Source organism: Molossus molossus, unplaced genomic scaffold, assembly GCF_014108415.1.
Source record: "Molossus molossus isolate mMolMol1 unplaced genomic scaffold, mMolMol1.p scaffold_m16_p_1, whole genome shotgun sequence".
In the NCBI taxonomy this organism is placed as follows: Eukaryota; Metazoa; Chordata; class Mammalia; order Chiroptera; family Molossidae; genus Molossus; species Molossus molossus.
In genome coordinates this window covers 72,076,849-72,094,802 of record NW_023425344.1, presented here as the reverse complement: position 1 = coordinate 72,094,802, position 17,954 = coordinate 72,076,849, and the positions used below count along the sequence as shown (strand labels likewise).

At 36.1% G+C, this 17,954-nt stretch overlaps 1 protein-coding gene across 2 annotated transcripts in view; it reads right to left on the bottom strand.

The window, feature by feature from the left end:
• GRID2 (glutamate ionotropic receptor delta type subunit 2) overlaps nucleotides 1–17,954 on the bottom strand; it is a 1,393,668-nt gene that overhangs the window by 562,233 nt on the left and 813,481 nt on the right. The gene's annotated exons all lie outside the window — the stretch shown is intronic.

Sequence of the window (17,954 nt, the reverse complement as noted above, 5' to 3'; positions counted from 1 at the left end):
GTCAGAATGAATTATGGAAAATAAACAAAACTAAATGGATGTACTTTGAAAAAAGCAAAAAAAAGAAAAAGAAAAGAACCACATGTTAGAAAGGTCATTATTCAGTTGAAGATGGAAAACTGTTAGCAAAGCACTATAGCGTCCAGCATTTATGTTTAATGTGTAGAAGCATTATAAATTTTGAAAATATAATTCATCAAAAGTCTAGAAAAACATAGGTTTCAACTAAAAAAATAATATAATAATACTGTGATTTAACTGGGAATGGAGTTCGAATCATATTTCCTATTCCAGATAAACTTTGATGACTTGCTGTTATCCACCTAATCAATACCTAAGTACATATCCCTCTACAATCTGGCTTAACATTTTCATCTTCTAATACTTCCCTGTGTATATGCTTGTTCTTGGCTTGGTATAGTAAACTGTTCTATGTTCTGTAAAGCTTTGTGCATGTATTCTAAAGAGATCCATTTGTTAAAGTAGCTGATTGTAAAGGCTAAAATCAATAAACAGTATATTACCATTAAATTATGGGTGGGTAATTTCAGTAGTTTTCAAATTGCTGATAACGTGAACAAAAATAAAAAATATGTAAAAGAAAAAGCAAACAATATATAGTTAACAATCTTGGCTGAGTAACTTTGGATAAACTGATTCTAAACGACCCTTGGCTTAGGCCAAAAAAGTAAACCCTATGCGCACACATGTATGTGTGTATATGTTTGTGTATGCGTGTCTCTGTGTGTCTGCATGTGTAGTAAAGGTAGCTTTTGTACGGAGTTTCCATTCTATCCAATCATATCATACACATTCTAAGACATGTTTTTATGATTCATACCATGGGCCATATGGGCATATAATCGGCAAGTCTGTTTTGTAAGGAATTATTCCATTACTTTTAGCAATAATACCCAAAGATTGGGTTTTAAATAAAAATGCTTTATAATAAATAGCAAGGAATTGCTAGAAAGTGTGAATTACATTTTGGTGGTTAGTCTTTGTCCTACTGAGAAATGCCTATCCAAAGATGTATTCAATCACAAGAATGTAACTGCAAATATATTTCTTATGTGATGCAATGCTTTCTCAAAGTATATAATTATTTACAGATTCTTTGTTTTTTAAATTTTGGTATAAATTTTATATGATTTCAATATACAGCATATTGGTCCCCGTGATATTATTAAAATGTAAAGATAATATATTATTATAGAAGTTAAAATATGTTACCAATTTTGGTTACATCATTACTATCATTTATTTGAAATATACACATACTCTACTAATATGTGAAACTCAGTGTAGAAAATATAACCCATAGAAGTTTTCAGTTTTAGCTGAAAAATATAAAATCACTTTATTCCAGGAATTGCAGCCTTTATTTCTAATTTTATGATTATTTTTCTTTAACTGTTTCAGTGACAAAGACATCATGAGTACTTTGCCAGCAGTGAACAGTGTTAGAAGATGAGAGTTCCATATGAACTTAAAGGAGAAAAAAACAAAAGACTCAAATATAAAGAAAGTAGTTCCTGAATAACATGCATTCAGTTATACATAAGGGGAAAATGACTAACATGTGAAAACAGGAAGAATTCAGAGAGACGAGTAATGAAAGGCAAGATACAGACTAAAAGTACTTCCGAAGCAGTATTGGTAGTGGAGTGAAGAGATGACTCAATTTAGTTCAAATTGTTTCCATGTAGGTAATCTGTACCATGTGGCCAGATTAAGCAGAATTTGGGCTATGGGAACTCTGTAGTAGCCTGTAAACTTAATAAGAAGCTGTTTTATACAATCCTTATGCAAAAAGCTATTTTATACACCACATTTATGAAACGAGTGGAAGGTAAGAGTTACAACAGGAACTTATTGATCATTTGTCTAGACCATAAAACGTACTCATCTTTCGCACTTTCTTTTTTTGAAATGAACTTTCAGGCAAAAGCATGAAAAAGTATGGAGCCACAGGTTCAAGCTTGTGTTTCAATAAGAGAGAAAGGCAAATAGCTCATCGAAGGCCCAGATTCTACTCAGGCAACCACCCTTCCTTGCTTACAGTCAGCAGAAAATAATCGCCTTCACCCCTATCTTTTGTTTTACTCATGAGAACAAAAATATGAGACATTTAGCAGTATAAACTTGAAACAAAGAATATTTTTAGCACATTACTGCATTAAAGAAATGAATCATTTATCACAACAGCACAAGTCTACAAAGCAGACACTCCTCCCCCTCCCTGATGGTATCGTGCGAACCCTGACACAAACCTCCGTTTTGTTGAGACATTACCTTATAGGGTCTGCTTGTTAGAATGATTTAGCCTATCTTATACAATGCAATTGTTTTTCATTAATCTCAGCTATGCAATTTTTCTAACCTTAATACATTTTAATAAACATACCTATTAGAGTAATTTTAAATTATGTGATTTTATAAAGGTGTGATTTCAAAACTATGCAATAGTTGTTGGCCTTTTCATAACTAGTGAATATTTGGGACTCTTTATTTTTAAAAGGCCCATTTTTCTTTGAGGGAGGAAAGCAAATTTTACTGGAAAGGTACTTAAGAATGAAAAGTTAGATCTCTCATCTCTTTAATTATATATCAAAATGTACATATGTACAAAACTAAACTCCACGTGTTAGTGTGACATATGTTTTAAAGAAGCTTTGACTTTTTTATTGCTATGTTGTGTACTGAAAGTTAGTGCTCGCATTCATTATCCGAGAAACTGTCCTCTAAAATAGGAATGTAATTTCCTTGGGTCTAGGTTAACATTTTCATGCATAACCAATGAGTTGGCATGAGTTCTTTGATTTTTTATAATTGAATGTTACTAAAAGTGAGCAATGTGAAAAAGGCACTAATTAAAAAAGTAACTGATAACTGTTATAAAAGGAGCATTTAGTAAGGACCATTAAAAAATGACAAGGAGTTCAACAGCCTACACCTTGGAAACCTAGTAGGCGTTGAGTTCCTTTACTTAAATGACTAATATAGGTATAGGAATACATATACTCCTACACATGTATGACTATGCCTATATTAATCATATAATGTACTACTGGTTCTATTATATAAACTGTACTATTGGAGATGGGCAGATAGATCAGAGATATAAAATTATAGTCAAGTTAAAAGAAAAGATACAAAAGAGTAATAATGTCTATTCTTTTCACATATCAGCAAAGTGAGTTAATATAGTGAACATTCTTAGGAGAAACTTATTTACATAAAAAAGAAATTCTTAACTACTTATATGGATAACAAAAACCAACTATGTAAATCCCAAATCAATACATCTGATAATTTTTACATTTTTTAGTAATACTAATACCTTTCCACTTGAGACACTTCAGCCTAAGTAATACTCTATTGAACTAGTGGTATTACTAACTTGAAGAACTAAATGACTCCTGAATAAAGCATTAAGAAACAATTGCAAGACATTCTAGACTTCTTTAAACCATGTACGTATGCACTCCATAGTCATGCTAGAACTCACATAGGGAGAATTGTTTCTTTTGCCCTTCTTCCTTACCTAAGTAGCACATCTCCAAATTCAGCAGTAAACATATTTGAAGCCAATGAAAGGGATTAACAACCTGAAAGTTTCCTTTTTTTTCAGTGGGAACCTATTTTATATCTACCTACGTCATTGTAATAGTTGTTTGGTCTCAATCTGTGGATTCTTAAATGTTTAGTAAGTTAGTAAATAGTTTGTACTTTTTGACCCAAATTTAAAAAAAAATAGTTTGCTGTGAAATATAAAGGTACTGAAAATAATATATTTTTTATTATCATAATGATAAGAAACACTGCCCCAAACACCACATTATGCTTGAGCTATAAAAACAGAGTAGAATGTCAAGGGGGAAAATAACAAAAAAACTATCCAGTGGACACTCTAGTATGTTTGGTTATCAAAATACCAGGAAGAAAGGAAGTATAAATTTCCCTTGGTAATTTGTTTATCTCTCCCTCTTATTCCAAGCTTCTCTCTTATTATATGTGTGAATATAGTAACCAGTAATTAGTAACCAAGCAGGGTGCATGTTCATGTAGAGTTGCTACCACACTGATACATAGTAACATAACTACAGCAAAGGAGACTACCTCCCCCCAACCCTGCGCCAAGAAGCCAAGCTTCCTTTGAAGGAATGAGCAAAAGGGGTGGGGGAGGGGGGATCAAGTCTTGTCAGGAAGATCAGAGATGAGTAAGAACAGACTATCTGTCACCGGCAGGAACTTTGGAACTTCTGAATCTTTAGAAAAGCCCGACAATTTATCACCATGTCTTCCATCATTTGTTCTCAAATCTTTAGATGTGCTAAATGTAAGACAATCGGAAGCAAAGAAACTGCCAGAGTATGTACCTCACTGGTAATAAATGTGGAAGTTCCTACAAGCACAGAGGACACTTTAATTGACTAAGCAATAAAGAGCAACATGCTGTTGTTTTTCACTCAACCTTGTGTAAAGAGCAATATGCTGTTGTTTTTCACTCAACCTTGTGGCTTAACTAAATTAAGTTTGCTCCCTTTGGAGGATGGACCCAAGATGGTACACCTATGTGAATGGTTCTCTGTGCACCTGCTGCAGCAAGGGTGTCGGTGTTTGCTTGCTTTTCCCGCCCATCCCAAATCACCAGGTGGAAACCTGTGAGTGGCAGGCCAGGTGAAGTCCTTCAGTTATTCCAGCAGTTACTCTGAAGCAAGTACCCAGAGAAACAGTAAAGGCTCCTCCCTTCCTGTCTCCTCATCTGTAACAATACTACAGGTTATATCATCAGCACTTCTAAAACTGTATTCTTTGGGAAACTACTTCTACTAAGATTCTTAAGTATCCTGTAACCAAATAGAATCAGAAATGCCAGCTTAAGCAAAGTTAAATAGATGTAATTACTGCATAATTCTGTAATACTTTCACAGGTTAACATCATTATCCAAATATAATGAACACAAAAGCATTATTAATGTAAATTATCGTTTCATATATTATTTTGGGACATTTTCAGATTTATGAGCTCTAGAGGCAGACAACCAATATTTGTATATTTTTACTGTGTAACTTTGAACCCTGTAAGCCTCAGTTTCTACATTTGTCACTAGAATTAATTAAGGTGTCCACATAATAGAATAAAAAAGATCAAATGCAGTAACAACACACTGTGCATTCTCAGCAAATACCAACTCCTTATATTAACTAGTGTGCTTTATGGAACTCCAGAAGAACATACTTGGAATGTAGCACATTCGAACTGAATTATGCTATGAAAACCATTTTTCCCTTCACAAATCTTATGGTATTAGTACTTTTTAAGAAATGTAGACTGGAGTCAATGTTAGTTTAGCCACACATTTCTAAAAGTTCTAAAACTTTATTAAAGCACCATGAGGAGTTTTGTCATTTTAAAATCATAGTCTTTCAGCAATCCTACAGAGAGTGTACTTTCTTACAACACAAAAACAAATGTTGGATTACCATATTTTATGTAAAACCCAAATGCACATGTAATAGTTCTGACCAAATAGTGATATTTGTTATTTCCTTTTAATCCCTTTTCTTCCTTTCTAATGTAACATAGCAAGTCAAAAACAAACCACTGTACTCTTCTATAAAGTATAGAAAGGGAATATGTCATGTATAAAGCTTATAATACCTAAAACTTCCATGGATTAACAGGGATCCATGGATTTACAGTAAAACTCTATACCCAGTTGCCTGAATGTCATATATGGCTAAACTGTACTACCGCAGAGTTTGGCTTCAAAAGAAATGCAATTAAATACTATGCATCTCAGAAATACAGAATGACAATAAACACTCCAGCCTTCTTAAGGCATAGTAAACATAATGTGATCTGGGATTACTTTTCATTGATTTTTGTTTTCTTTAGTTTGTTTTGTTTTTATTTTTTGTTTGTTTGTTTTTTTCTTCACTACAACTGAAGCCATAGTATGAGAGGGAGACACCAAAATTTTGTGTAGATTCCATATTTAAATCCCAAGTACATCCAGCAGATGGCATCAGTAATCCCTCGCGCGGATATTGGGCAGCCTGGGGATTTTCTGAAACAACTGTCTTGTTTGAGTTTCCCCTTGAGCTCAGCATGGATCCCCAGCTCTCTTCTGTCCTTATCCAAGCAGCCACTCTTTGCCATCACACTCTGTGCTTTTTGCTTGAGAATCTCTGCTCTAATCTACCAGCTGGAAGACCACAAACACACTTTCATCCAAATCCTCTTGCCATTGCTGCCAAAGTTATTTCATAAACGGATATGCTAGAATTATTGTTACTGCTGAGCAGTTGTGTCTCCCACACCCGCTGGGAGATGGAAACGTGCCACCTCTGAGAACTGGCCAGCAATAGGCAACCGCTGTGCTTCTCAATGTGGGGAGAGGGGCACCAGTGCAGGCGAAGAGAGACTCACTCTGCTCTCGTCCTGGGGCCTAGACCCACCTTCCTGGGCCCTATATTATTGAACGAAGATTGAACAAGAATTACAAGTGAATTTAGGATTTCAAAACTTTGCCTGATGAGGATAGAGATAAAGTTTTGACAATTATTTTCAGTGCAGGGGATCACTCTGTTACTGTTTTCATTCTTTGTGAGTTCTGCTTGCATTGGGGTTCTTTTAGATGTCGGCCATAATGAGTAAAGGTGCATTATCCCCCCCAAATCAGAAAAACACTTATCCCTTGCCTTGCCTGTTTTATCATATCCTAATATGTTAACTTTTTGCACAACAGGGTATTATATTAAAATATTTATTTTATTTATTGTTTAACAGCTTAATCATCCCTGGCAGAGTAAATTAATTCTTAAGAACAACTGTCAAACAACTGAATATGAGTTCTTACTTGGAGTTTGATCAGGGCTTAAAATCAGGTTTCGGGGCACACTGGTGCTTGGTTGGCTAGGAGTTACAAAATAAGGTTTTCTCACCATCTTGAAGCAAATAAAGGGGGGGAAGCTTTTGTTAGAGCTGAAATCTACTGATCACATCAAAATGCAACATACAGACCATCACCGTGAACACCATGTCTTTGCTCTCCCTTGCTGTCCTCTCTCCCTGGCAAGGTGTTTCTCAAAATTCAGAGACTGGAGCAAACGTCAAATCTTTTCCCACCCCTACCTCCCAAACCACAGGCAGTGTTGCCCTGCTTCTTATGCTCATCTAACACACTGCAGAGACCTTTATTCCAGCCTTAATTAAACCGTGTGTTGCTGTGAGGGCCATGTTGTGTTTTCTGTCTCCCTTATTCCCTCTGCTACAGCTGGGCTGGCTTTCTTGCTGGGTCTCCGGTACCACCTTTGGCCCTGCTTCGCCTTCTGGATCGCTCTTCACCTGCAGCATGCCCGGAGCCCTGCCGTCATTTCCTTTGAGTCTCTGCATAAACGTCACTGAACCGGGCGCGGCTTCTGTGATCACCCAGCCTTTCTTCCATGGGCACTATCCACACGGGACAAACATGCACACGCACACGTATACCACACACACACTTATTTACTGTTTATTTATGCCTTTTCTGTGCACTAGGATATACTCTTCACAGAAGGATTCCTTTTTGAATCACTAATCTGTACTGTTAACATAATCAGTGACATATAGTAGAATTTCAGTAAAATTTGTTGCCAGGCAGAAGCAAATTTTCACTAGATGTTTGTTTGTAGAAAAAAGATGACTCTCTAGCCCTAATGAATGTGTGCTTCTGTGTATATCCCTGCTTCACCTAGAACTAACCCATTCAATAAACTTGTGTTGGAAAGAAGCCATTAGGTCAAATTTAATTTCAAAATATTAAACAAATTACTAAAAAAATGTCTCAATCACATTTTCTCAAATGAGAAGATCTCGCTTACTTATGTGGCAATAAAGTATAGAAGTAGCATATTCAAGATCTCCAAAGTCGAACACTTTAAGAGTTGGAGGCTATGTGGTATCAGAGAAAGAACATAAAGCATGAATAGCGGGACTTTGGTTCAGATGCCAGATCTCCTATGGACAGACATGTTTGCCCACTGTGAGTCTCAGTTCCCTGATGATCTGAAAAATGCGTTTTCACTGGTGTATAGTGAGGATTAAATGAATGAATGCATTTAAAGCCCATCTAACATTACAAGTGTCCAGAATGCTCATCTCTTTTCTGTTAACCCCCTTTTCCTTCTTCAGTCATTTCGCTGCAGTAATCTTGACAGCACGGACAAATGACTGAGCACGTTTGTTTATTTCAGCTATTTACAATATATCAATAAAACACTAAAAGCTAACATTTATTGAGTGCTTACTATGTGTCAGGCAGTTTTATATATATATATATATATATATATATATATATATATATATATAAAAACTTACTTAATGCTTACAATATCCTTATGATGTAATGACTACATTTGTCTACCTTACATGTTAAGAAACTGAAATAACTCATCCAAATCATAAAGCTCAGAGTGTAAACTAGAATTAATAACTAGTAAAAAGATTCATCCTATATAATGTTTTCAGAGCCTTCTTTCTCCAACTTTCATAATTATTCTGCTTTCTTCAAAATTAGAGTAATTACAGTTAAACTAAATATTGCAGAACATTGTGCAATATACACTAGGATTTTATGTGTTTGAACTCTTTTATGTAACTTATTTGTATCTACTATATACCAGAGAGAGAGAGAGAGAGAATGAATCTTGAAGAATTTGAGAAACACAAGTACTTTCATCTACTATTCTACTCCACGACCATTTGTCTTGAAATGGTTTAAGAAAATTTGCTTTTCTTTTATGATAAGTCTTAGTTCTCATATTCTTTTCAGAATATGCTACACTGATAACTTATTAAACATATACATGTAAGGTGTGTAATCATGCTTAACCAGAGAAACAGTTATCTAGAGGTTCCTGCTCGCTCATCAAAATAAAACGTTTGACCGTCACTATAGGACAAAGGGCCAAAAGCTTCCAGTAGAGAAAACAGACAATGAGTCTTAAGTATTTTAGCAATAAGGTCATTAACATATACTTTCTGCAGTTAGCTAATCCATTTACTAGTGTTTCTGTACTATTTGGGTTATCAATAGCTCATCACTGATGAAGCCACTATTATGGCTGATTACTAGTTATTAAAAGACATTCCTAGTTCAATATTTCTGTTATTCCTGGGTTTTTCCAATATTTCATGGGAACTCTGCTTTCTAGAATATCAATAATGGTATAACATGTTGATAACTCTAGAATCAAAAGACTTTAGACCTGGCTGGTTTGGCTCAGTGGTTAGAGCATTGGCCCATGGAGAGAGTCCCAGGTTCGGTTCCTGCTAAGGGCACGTGCCTCAGTTGCAGTTTGTCCCTGGCCCTGGTTGGGGTCATGTGGGTGGCAACCACTCGATATGTCTCTCTCACATGAATGTTTCTCTCTCTCCCTTTCTCCCTCTCTCCTTCCCGCTCTATCTAAAGATAAATGCAAAAATGTGCTTGGGTGAGGATAAAAAAAAAGTGTTCATAGGTCTTATTAGTTTGAAAACAGAGAGTATCCCAAAGAAAAACAAAGAAATGCACAATGTGAGCCTCCTTGATCATTTCCAAAAGTAATTTTTTGTTGACCATTCTCAAGGTATTTAATCTCATTGGACGTATGGTTATTGACCTTTTCACAGAATCAAAACAAACCTTCAAGTTTTCTGGAGTTTCAAATTTTCTTTGGTCATTTTCTTCCACAAAAAGTATACCTTGTGGTTTACTGTAAAAAATGCTGTCCGTGTTGTTGAACTCAACAACGTGGATACTCTTCCAGAATTCCAAGCAATTGACTCTCCCATCTGTGCTATTTTACTGTAGTAAAATATAAACCATCTTTTTCTTACCACTGACAAATCACCTTATGGTGTCAGAACTGTGTTTAGTAACAAAATGCCAGTTGAAACCGAGGCACCAACTGGTAACTGCTCAAACAAAATGTCATTTGTAGAACAGAATTACAGAGTTGGACAAAGGAACCTGTGCTGTGATCAGATGATGTCAGGACACTGGGAGTCATCTGACATGTTTTAGAGTTTTCACTGATCTTATACCTCAGTACATTTTTTTTTAATCTTAAAAGGATTTTTATTTGCATGTATGCTTATTTGTCAGTGTTTATAATTGAACAATTTGTACAAAATAACTAGAGTTACCCTGAATGCTATTTATGTGTCTTACGATATACACTCCATAGGTCCTAGAAACAGATCACACAACTGTGTGGTTTAGTGCCACTGAAAAATCATAGCTTCCAACTTTTACTGGACACTTAAATCTAACCACTGATTCTTCCATCTGTACATATATATCTTTTGTTTTGCTCCGCCCTCCCCCATTTTCCATGGCAGTGACACTTAACTTTCCACCAGCTCCATAGCCCATTTTACTAACATACTCTCCAGGCAACTTTATTTCCTATTTAAACAAATAATGAATAGCCCGGCCAGTGCAGCTCAGTGGATTGAGCATGGTCCCATGCACCAAGAGGTCACTGGTTCAATTCCCAGTCAGGGCACGTGCCCAGGTTGCAGGCTCGATAGTCTGTGTGGGGCATGCAGGAAGCAGCCGATCGATGTTTGTATCTCTCCCCCCCTCTTCCTTCCTATCTAAAAAATCAATAAAAATATGTTTTAAAAAATAATGAATAAAGATCAATAGGTAGAAATGGTTTGAAGTCCTCAAATTACTGTCCCACTAAAATGAAAAGCAAATCCTTATTTGCATAATATTAACTAACATGTTTGGGGTTTTACCCATGAGAAACATTTTAGTTACTGTCCTCATTTAGGTCTCATAACAACCATTAGAAGGTAGTTGCTGTTATCTTTCCTATTTTATAAATGAATACACACCTTCTTAACTTCATTCCTCCCCTCTGTTTACAGTAAAATAGGCTCTCTTTCTCTTCCTCCAAAAAGGGGACTAATCATTTCAATAAAGCTCTGAGTCCCTTCCTCCTTCCTCCTTAGGGAACCTGCAGCATCAGTTATCCAGACTCCTGGGCCTTCTGCGACTCTCCATTTACCACCTCCGGGACCTTATATGTTCTTCCACCAACACATGATCTCTCCATTGACTTTCACAGACAGTCTTCTCAAATACTGCCTACAATTACTTTTTATTTTTCTTGGACCATCTCTTTACATCTCATGTGGGTACAAATCATGTGAGTTCTGTCCATAGTTCCCCCATCCTCACCTGTATTTGGCTGACCTCTAAGTGTCTTTTGGGACTCCTATTAGGCACAATTATCAACACCACCTCTAAGAAGTCTTCCATGATTACTATACTTTCTGCCACCATAAATGCCTCTTATAAATGTGGATATAGACCTCTGCCATTGAACATCTTTACCTATATTTTAATTATCTTTCTGTCTACATTCAGCACCACACACAAAGCCAGGGCGGGGTGGTTAATCTATTTTTCTACTTCCAACAACTTACTTTGTATGTGACTCATAACAGACATTAAATAAGTATTGAAAACTGGATGACAACCATCATGTTGGAAGGTTTTATTGCCCTGTAGCCCCTCGGCCCAAGTGAAATGCAACTACAGGTGAAAACAATTTCCAATGTATTGTCTTATATCACCTCAAGAGTCTGTGTGTTTTATGTTCTCTGCCTGAGGATTTTTTCCAGCTTCATAGGCCACATGCAAATATAACCAGGAAGTGGGGGTATGTTAGTATCATCTCATCCAATGGGGTTGGGAGGATGCAGATAAATGCTCCAGTTTCCTCACTCTGCAGTGGGGTGATTCTGAGGTATAGTCCACCACTTCTCAGAAGGTTCCTTGCAAGATTGAGCCCCTTTTGCCTACATTTGTAATCCATTCTTGGTAGCACATTCCTGACTGGCTTTTCTCCTTATATTTTCACAGGTCCATCGCTTCCTCACATTTGTTTCTTGGGACTACCTCCGTAATAGATCATCTGCCCCCAAGTCCTTGTGTAAGGATCTGTCTGTACCAGTAACTCAAATGGAGTCACCCTTCCTACTCAAATCACACAATTTACTACACATGACAAGAGAATAACTCCTCTAGCTAAAATGAAGACATTCTTGAGAACTAGAAACATTCTTGAGAAATTAAAAGTATGCCTAATCTGTCCAGAGGAGTTGTCTTCCTATAACAGCCTGTTGAGGCACTCCTATAATTATGAAAAGCTTTGACGTCACTGTGTACAGTGTATTTGAGGATTCTTTACATTGCCAAGTCTCATTTCTAGCACAAATTAGGATCATCTGGATGGCCTTTTCAACACAGATTCCTGGGACCACCCCAGTAGTTTCTGAGTTTGAAGGTCTGTCATGGAGTCTGAGCATGTGTATTTCTTCCCAGGTGGTGCCTATCTTGCAGATTTGGCGAATCATTTTGAGATCCATTGCTTTACAAAAAGCCCTATTTCAGGGAGTAAGTGTGATGACTTGGCATTGATTCTATACTCATCCAATTAATTTAACAAAATAATTCAACTTTTTTTTTTATTCCTCTCCTGAGGATATTTTTCTACTTATTATCAGATAAAGTGGGAGGGAGGGAGGGAGAGAAACATCAATATGATAGAGCCACATCGACTGCTTGCCACCTGCACGACCCAACCTGGGCCGGGAACGAACCACAACCAAGGTACGTGCCCTTGACTGAAATCGAACCCGTGACTCATTGGTCCACAGGCCGATGCTCTAACTGCTGAGCCAAACCAGCCAGGGTAAAATAATTCAACTTTTAAAAAAATTAAATCTATCGGAGTGACATTGGTTAATCAGATTATATAGGTTTGAAATGTACAATTTTATGATAGATGATCTCTATATTTCATTGTGTGCCCACCACCCGAAGTCAAATCTCTGCGGTCACCGTATATTTGACCCCTTTACCCTTTACTCCCTCCCTTCCCACCTTCCCTCTGGTAACCCCCATACTGTTGTCTGTGTCCATGAATCATTTGTTTTTCTTATTTGTTCATTTGTTGCTTTCAGTTTTATATCTCAAAGACTGTGCGCCCCTATGTTCATTGCAGCATTATTCATGGTGACTAACATGAGAACAACCGAAGTGTCCTTGCATTCAGCCTGAAATATGACTGGCCACAGTGCTAGAGCTGGAGTCACCTCACGGAGCAGGGCAGACATGGTCTTTGTTCTATCTGAGCTTCCAGCCTAGGTCAATTGGATGTTTATTAGGAATATGAAAAGTGTAAGAGTACCTGCCAGGGCACCTGTGATATTCAGGCAGAAATAACTAAAGGCACAGACCTCTGCATTGGAGGAACGACAAAGCCTGGTTTAGAAAGAATGTAGTCATTTTAAGCCTATGTGTAAATATAGCTTCTCATTTGAAGTAAAATTCTTTATAAACAATTGTGGTTCATCATTCAAAGGGTGGTCTGGAGATATGAGCCAGGACTTTTCTGGTCCATTCTAAAGAATTCCATGCTGATTTTGAGTCCCCATTATGTTTCACAGTTTACTTAAATACTTAGCACTGTTTCACAAGGTAGTTTCATATTTAGCCTAATTTCACAGTTTACTCAGTTCAGAATGTAAGGTTTACAAAAGTAAGACAGCACAGAAGTTCCCATTAGATAACAATCCCTTTGTATCCCTTAGATCTAAAGAGATGCACTAACAGATGTCTTTCTGAAGGCCACCTGTTTTCCTCTCTAGAGGAATTTGGAAACAGTCATAATACAGTCTCTATGACAAGCATCCAAAGCCTTCTTTCCAAGATGGCTTGATGACAGTGTTAGAAGACTTCAAGAGTCTTCTGATAGTACATATTCTTGTGAGCATTAAGGACAAGGACATAGTCAAAGAAAATATCATTTTCTGCCCTGGCCAGTTTGGCTCAGTGGTTAGAGCGTCGGCCTGTAGTCCAGAGAGACTCGGGTTTGGTTTCCGCTAAGGGCACATACCTCCGTTGCAGTTTGTCCCCGGCTCTGGTTGGGTGGTGCGGGTGGCAGACACTCAATGTATCCCTTTCATGTGGACATTTCTCCCTCTCTCCCTCCCACTCTATCTGAACGAAATATAAAAAAGTGTCCTCGGGTGAGGATAAAACATATATATATATATATATATATATATATATATATATATAATTTTCTTATTTGATCACCATAATTGGTGAACTGCAGTGATCTAATTATCATTTATTTGGTTATTTTGTTTTGTTTCTTTTGTTTTGCAGACTCAGTATAACACAGAGTATATTCATATGTATAAGTATATGTATGTGTGTGTACACACACACACACACAGCGTTACTTTATTACTGTCTAATGCAGTAAGGACTTACAGTAGTTTAGTTTAGTGTGCTTTTTCTTGTAGATACATTTCACTAGGATGTGCAATATAATTTACAGTGCGGTTAGCTCAGGATAATTTTCATATCCAAAACTTTTCTTAAGACCTACTCATATCTTGCCTTTTAGGTACAAAATTGAAAAAAATAAAAAAGACACACTAATTTGTATCTTACAGTATATGTTCTAAACCATTTGCTGAAGTGTTTATCATTCAACTGTCTATACTTTAAAATATAATGCATCCATTAGAGAAGGCAATCTTTTCCTAAAGATAGAGTTTTGATCTGCAATAAAACTTTTACTTTTTAATATAAGTAAAATTATTTTCAGTTTTGTTTTTCTTTTATACCTCCTTTGACAGATGCAAATGTGCTCAATGGCAGTCAAAGGCCCTTCATTTCAACATCTACAATCAGTTGTTCACAATGACAAAGTTACATCTTCTGAGCCACATCAAATATTAAGAATGAATAAGTCACCACAAGTTATTGTCCAGACACTTCTTAACTATCCTTCAGTTATAATGTGGTTGTTTTTTCCCCACTATCCATCATTTAAAACAGGCAGCAAATTAATAGATTTTAACTGCATTCTAATTACTTTAGTAAATACTTTGGTCAAAACATAACGCTAAACCAGTAGCTAGAAGGCACACGCAGGAAAGAAAAGCAAATAAATAACTAGATGTATTACAGGGAAGAAAAAAATCCCTGCAAATGAAGTAGACAGATTAGATAACTACCCCCTCCATAAATGGAATGCATGTTAAATGCTAAACATGCCACCTTTATTTCTTCTAGCAAAATAAAACTAGACGGAAAGGTTGTTGACCTACCTTTCAAAAGTATAAGCTCTCCACTGACTATCTATAGTAGTTTCCAACTGGAATACTGATGCAAAGTCACTTTTTACAAAACTACAATGGTAAAAACAAAAACAAAAACAAAAAAAAAAAACACTATCTAATTCCACCTGTAGATGTCTCTTAACAGATAAACCAATCAGATGAATCCTTTACCAACTGAAATGTTGGGGCAATTTCCTCCCACTCCCTGGAGATCACCAACTTTTACAATGTTCAAGAGGACACAGAATACAAAGGCCTGCTCACACCAGCAGATAAGGGGAAGGCCACATTTCCCTTCTATGAAACAGATTTCTCAGAGTCCACCACGGATAAAACTAAGCTGTGCACTGTTGGTCTATAGATGAGAAACTCTTCCTCTCAGCCCTCAAGGAGGGTCTATTCTTAAAGCACCCTAGAGACAAGAAAACAAGTTAAAAAAAAAAAAGTCAAGGTAAAATTAGATTGCATGAGGAAGTTGATCTGGGTTTCAAAACAGGAGAGCAGTTTGTGTGTATGTCTATGAGAAAGCGCTCTGGGCATCAAACATCCCCATCAACCTTTTAGTTGCCCAGGAATAGGATCTGTGTTCAAGAAGGAGGAAATCCTTGACTCTAAGAGTGCCAAGGAAAAATCTTCATAATATCCCATGGGAAAAGTAATGAGGTCTGAGGGTGTAAATGTCTGTGTTCCCCTAAAATTCATATATTAAATACTAAGGTCCAATGAGAAGGTATTAGGAGGTGGTCACATTGGGAGGTGATTAGATCATGGGTGGAGGCGTCATGAATGAGGTTAGTGCCCCCATAAAAGAGATCCAGAGACCCTTCACTCCTCTGCCTTGTGAGGAAACAATGAGAAGATGGCCATCTATGAACTGGGAGGCAGGCTCTCGCCAGACATGCAATCTGCTAGTGCTTTGATCTTGAACTTCCCAGCTTCCAGAATCATAAAAAATACATTTCTGTTGTTTATAAGCCACTGAAGCTATGGTACTTAGTTATAGCAGCACACAGAGATAAGATGAAGAAAGCCCTAAAATAGAATTGAAATTATTTTTAAATGAATCTTCTTCTGTGGTTGATAGCTTCATTTTATTTAAAAGCAAAATCCTAATAAAGTTATGGATTCAGCTCCTGTGCAGGTCAATTACTATTCCTGTCTCAAAAATCTGGGTTATAAACACTAGTCTCAACAAAAAGAAATGAATATTTTCCCGTCATCATCCAGGCTTCAAATGTAGAATATAAAGGGCAGAATATAGAGAGATATTGGGAAAAATATAAAAAGAACACTGAATAGTCATGCAAAAATGGATAGAGAACATTTTGATTATAATGAGCAATTTCTTGTTGGCATTTTCCAGAACATATTGGAGAGATAAATATTTTTTGAAATATAATTGATAAATATACTTTAAATGAACTTTGAATAAATGGAAAGCTCAAACTGATGCTTTTATACAAATAGTCTCATATTCCTTGACTCAAATATTTGATATACCAGAGAAAATTGGTTTTAAACCACAGTTGGGCACACACAGAGGACAACTAGCCACATCTGGATGTGACAAAAAGAAAAACCTAAATAATGTTTTTTAGTTATTTTAAAAATAAGATCTTTGCCCTGGCCAGTTTGGCTCAGCAGTTAGAGCATCCGCCTGCGGTCCGGAGAGACCCGGGTTCGGTTCCCACTAAGGGCATGTACCTTGGTTGCAGTTTTTCCCCAGCTCTGGTTGGTCGTGCAGGTGGCAGCCACTTGATGTGTCCCTTTCACATCGATGTTTCTCTCTCTCTCTCTCTTCCTCTCTCTCCCTCCCACTCTATCTGTGCAAAAAATGTCCTCAGGTGAGGATTAAAAAATAAAAAATAAATAAAAAAATAAAATAAATAAAAATAAAATAAGATCTTATAAAACAATCTTTAGCGATGAGAGACTGGTGATTTATAATAACATGTATAATTTGATTTGTAAAACATTCATAGTTTGGATTTAAATAAAATAATATTTAAAATTTGTGAACAATTAAAAATTACATATAAACATTTAAAATTATGCAAAGGGTTTAGTTATATAGTCAACTAATTAATGTTTCTAATCACAAAGACCATAGTCAGAGAATCTCTCTCAGTATTCTAGAAGTAAGCTAAGAGTAAGAGAGCTTGCTACTGACCTTAAGATTCTAGTGTGCAGAGGGGAAGGAAGCAGATAAGCCATGTTTCTTATCAATTGATCCTTTAAGAAGGCTGAATTCTTACTAGGCAGATTTTTGTCGTAGAATAGCACCATTATGTAAAGACTCTTTATAAAAACCCTTCAGCTCAAACACCTTTTCTTAAAACAAAGAATAATATGCTCCATTTAAGATAAAATCTGTACTCTTTTATCCTAATACGTGTGCTCTTTTATCCTATAATTTGTTAAATTTCATTTAACATATAGTTAAAAATACATCGTTAATTATCTTAACTTCCAAGTTTTGATACTTGGAGATATACCATATCCTTCTCAGAGGTAATAAAATCTCATTAAGATAATTTCCAGATATGTAGTCTTTAAATTATTTTAGAAATTTTTGATTTCTCTTAATAAAAATTATATATATATTGTGTACATATTTTAAAAATATTTTTTAACTACTTTCTTTTACTTAAACTTACGTTGTAAGAAATGTTACCTGCAAATTAAAAAAAAAAAATTAGTCAAAGACTCAAATATACAATGAGAATTGTGATTAAAACAGTAACAAAGAAGAGAAAAAAATAGGTCA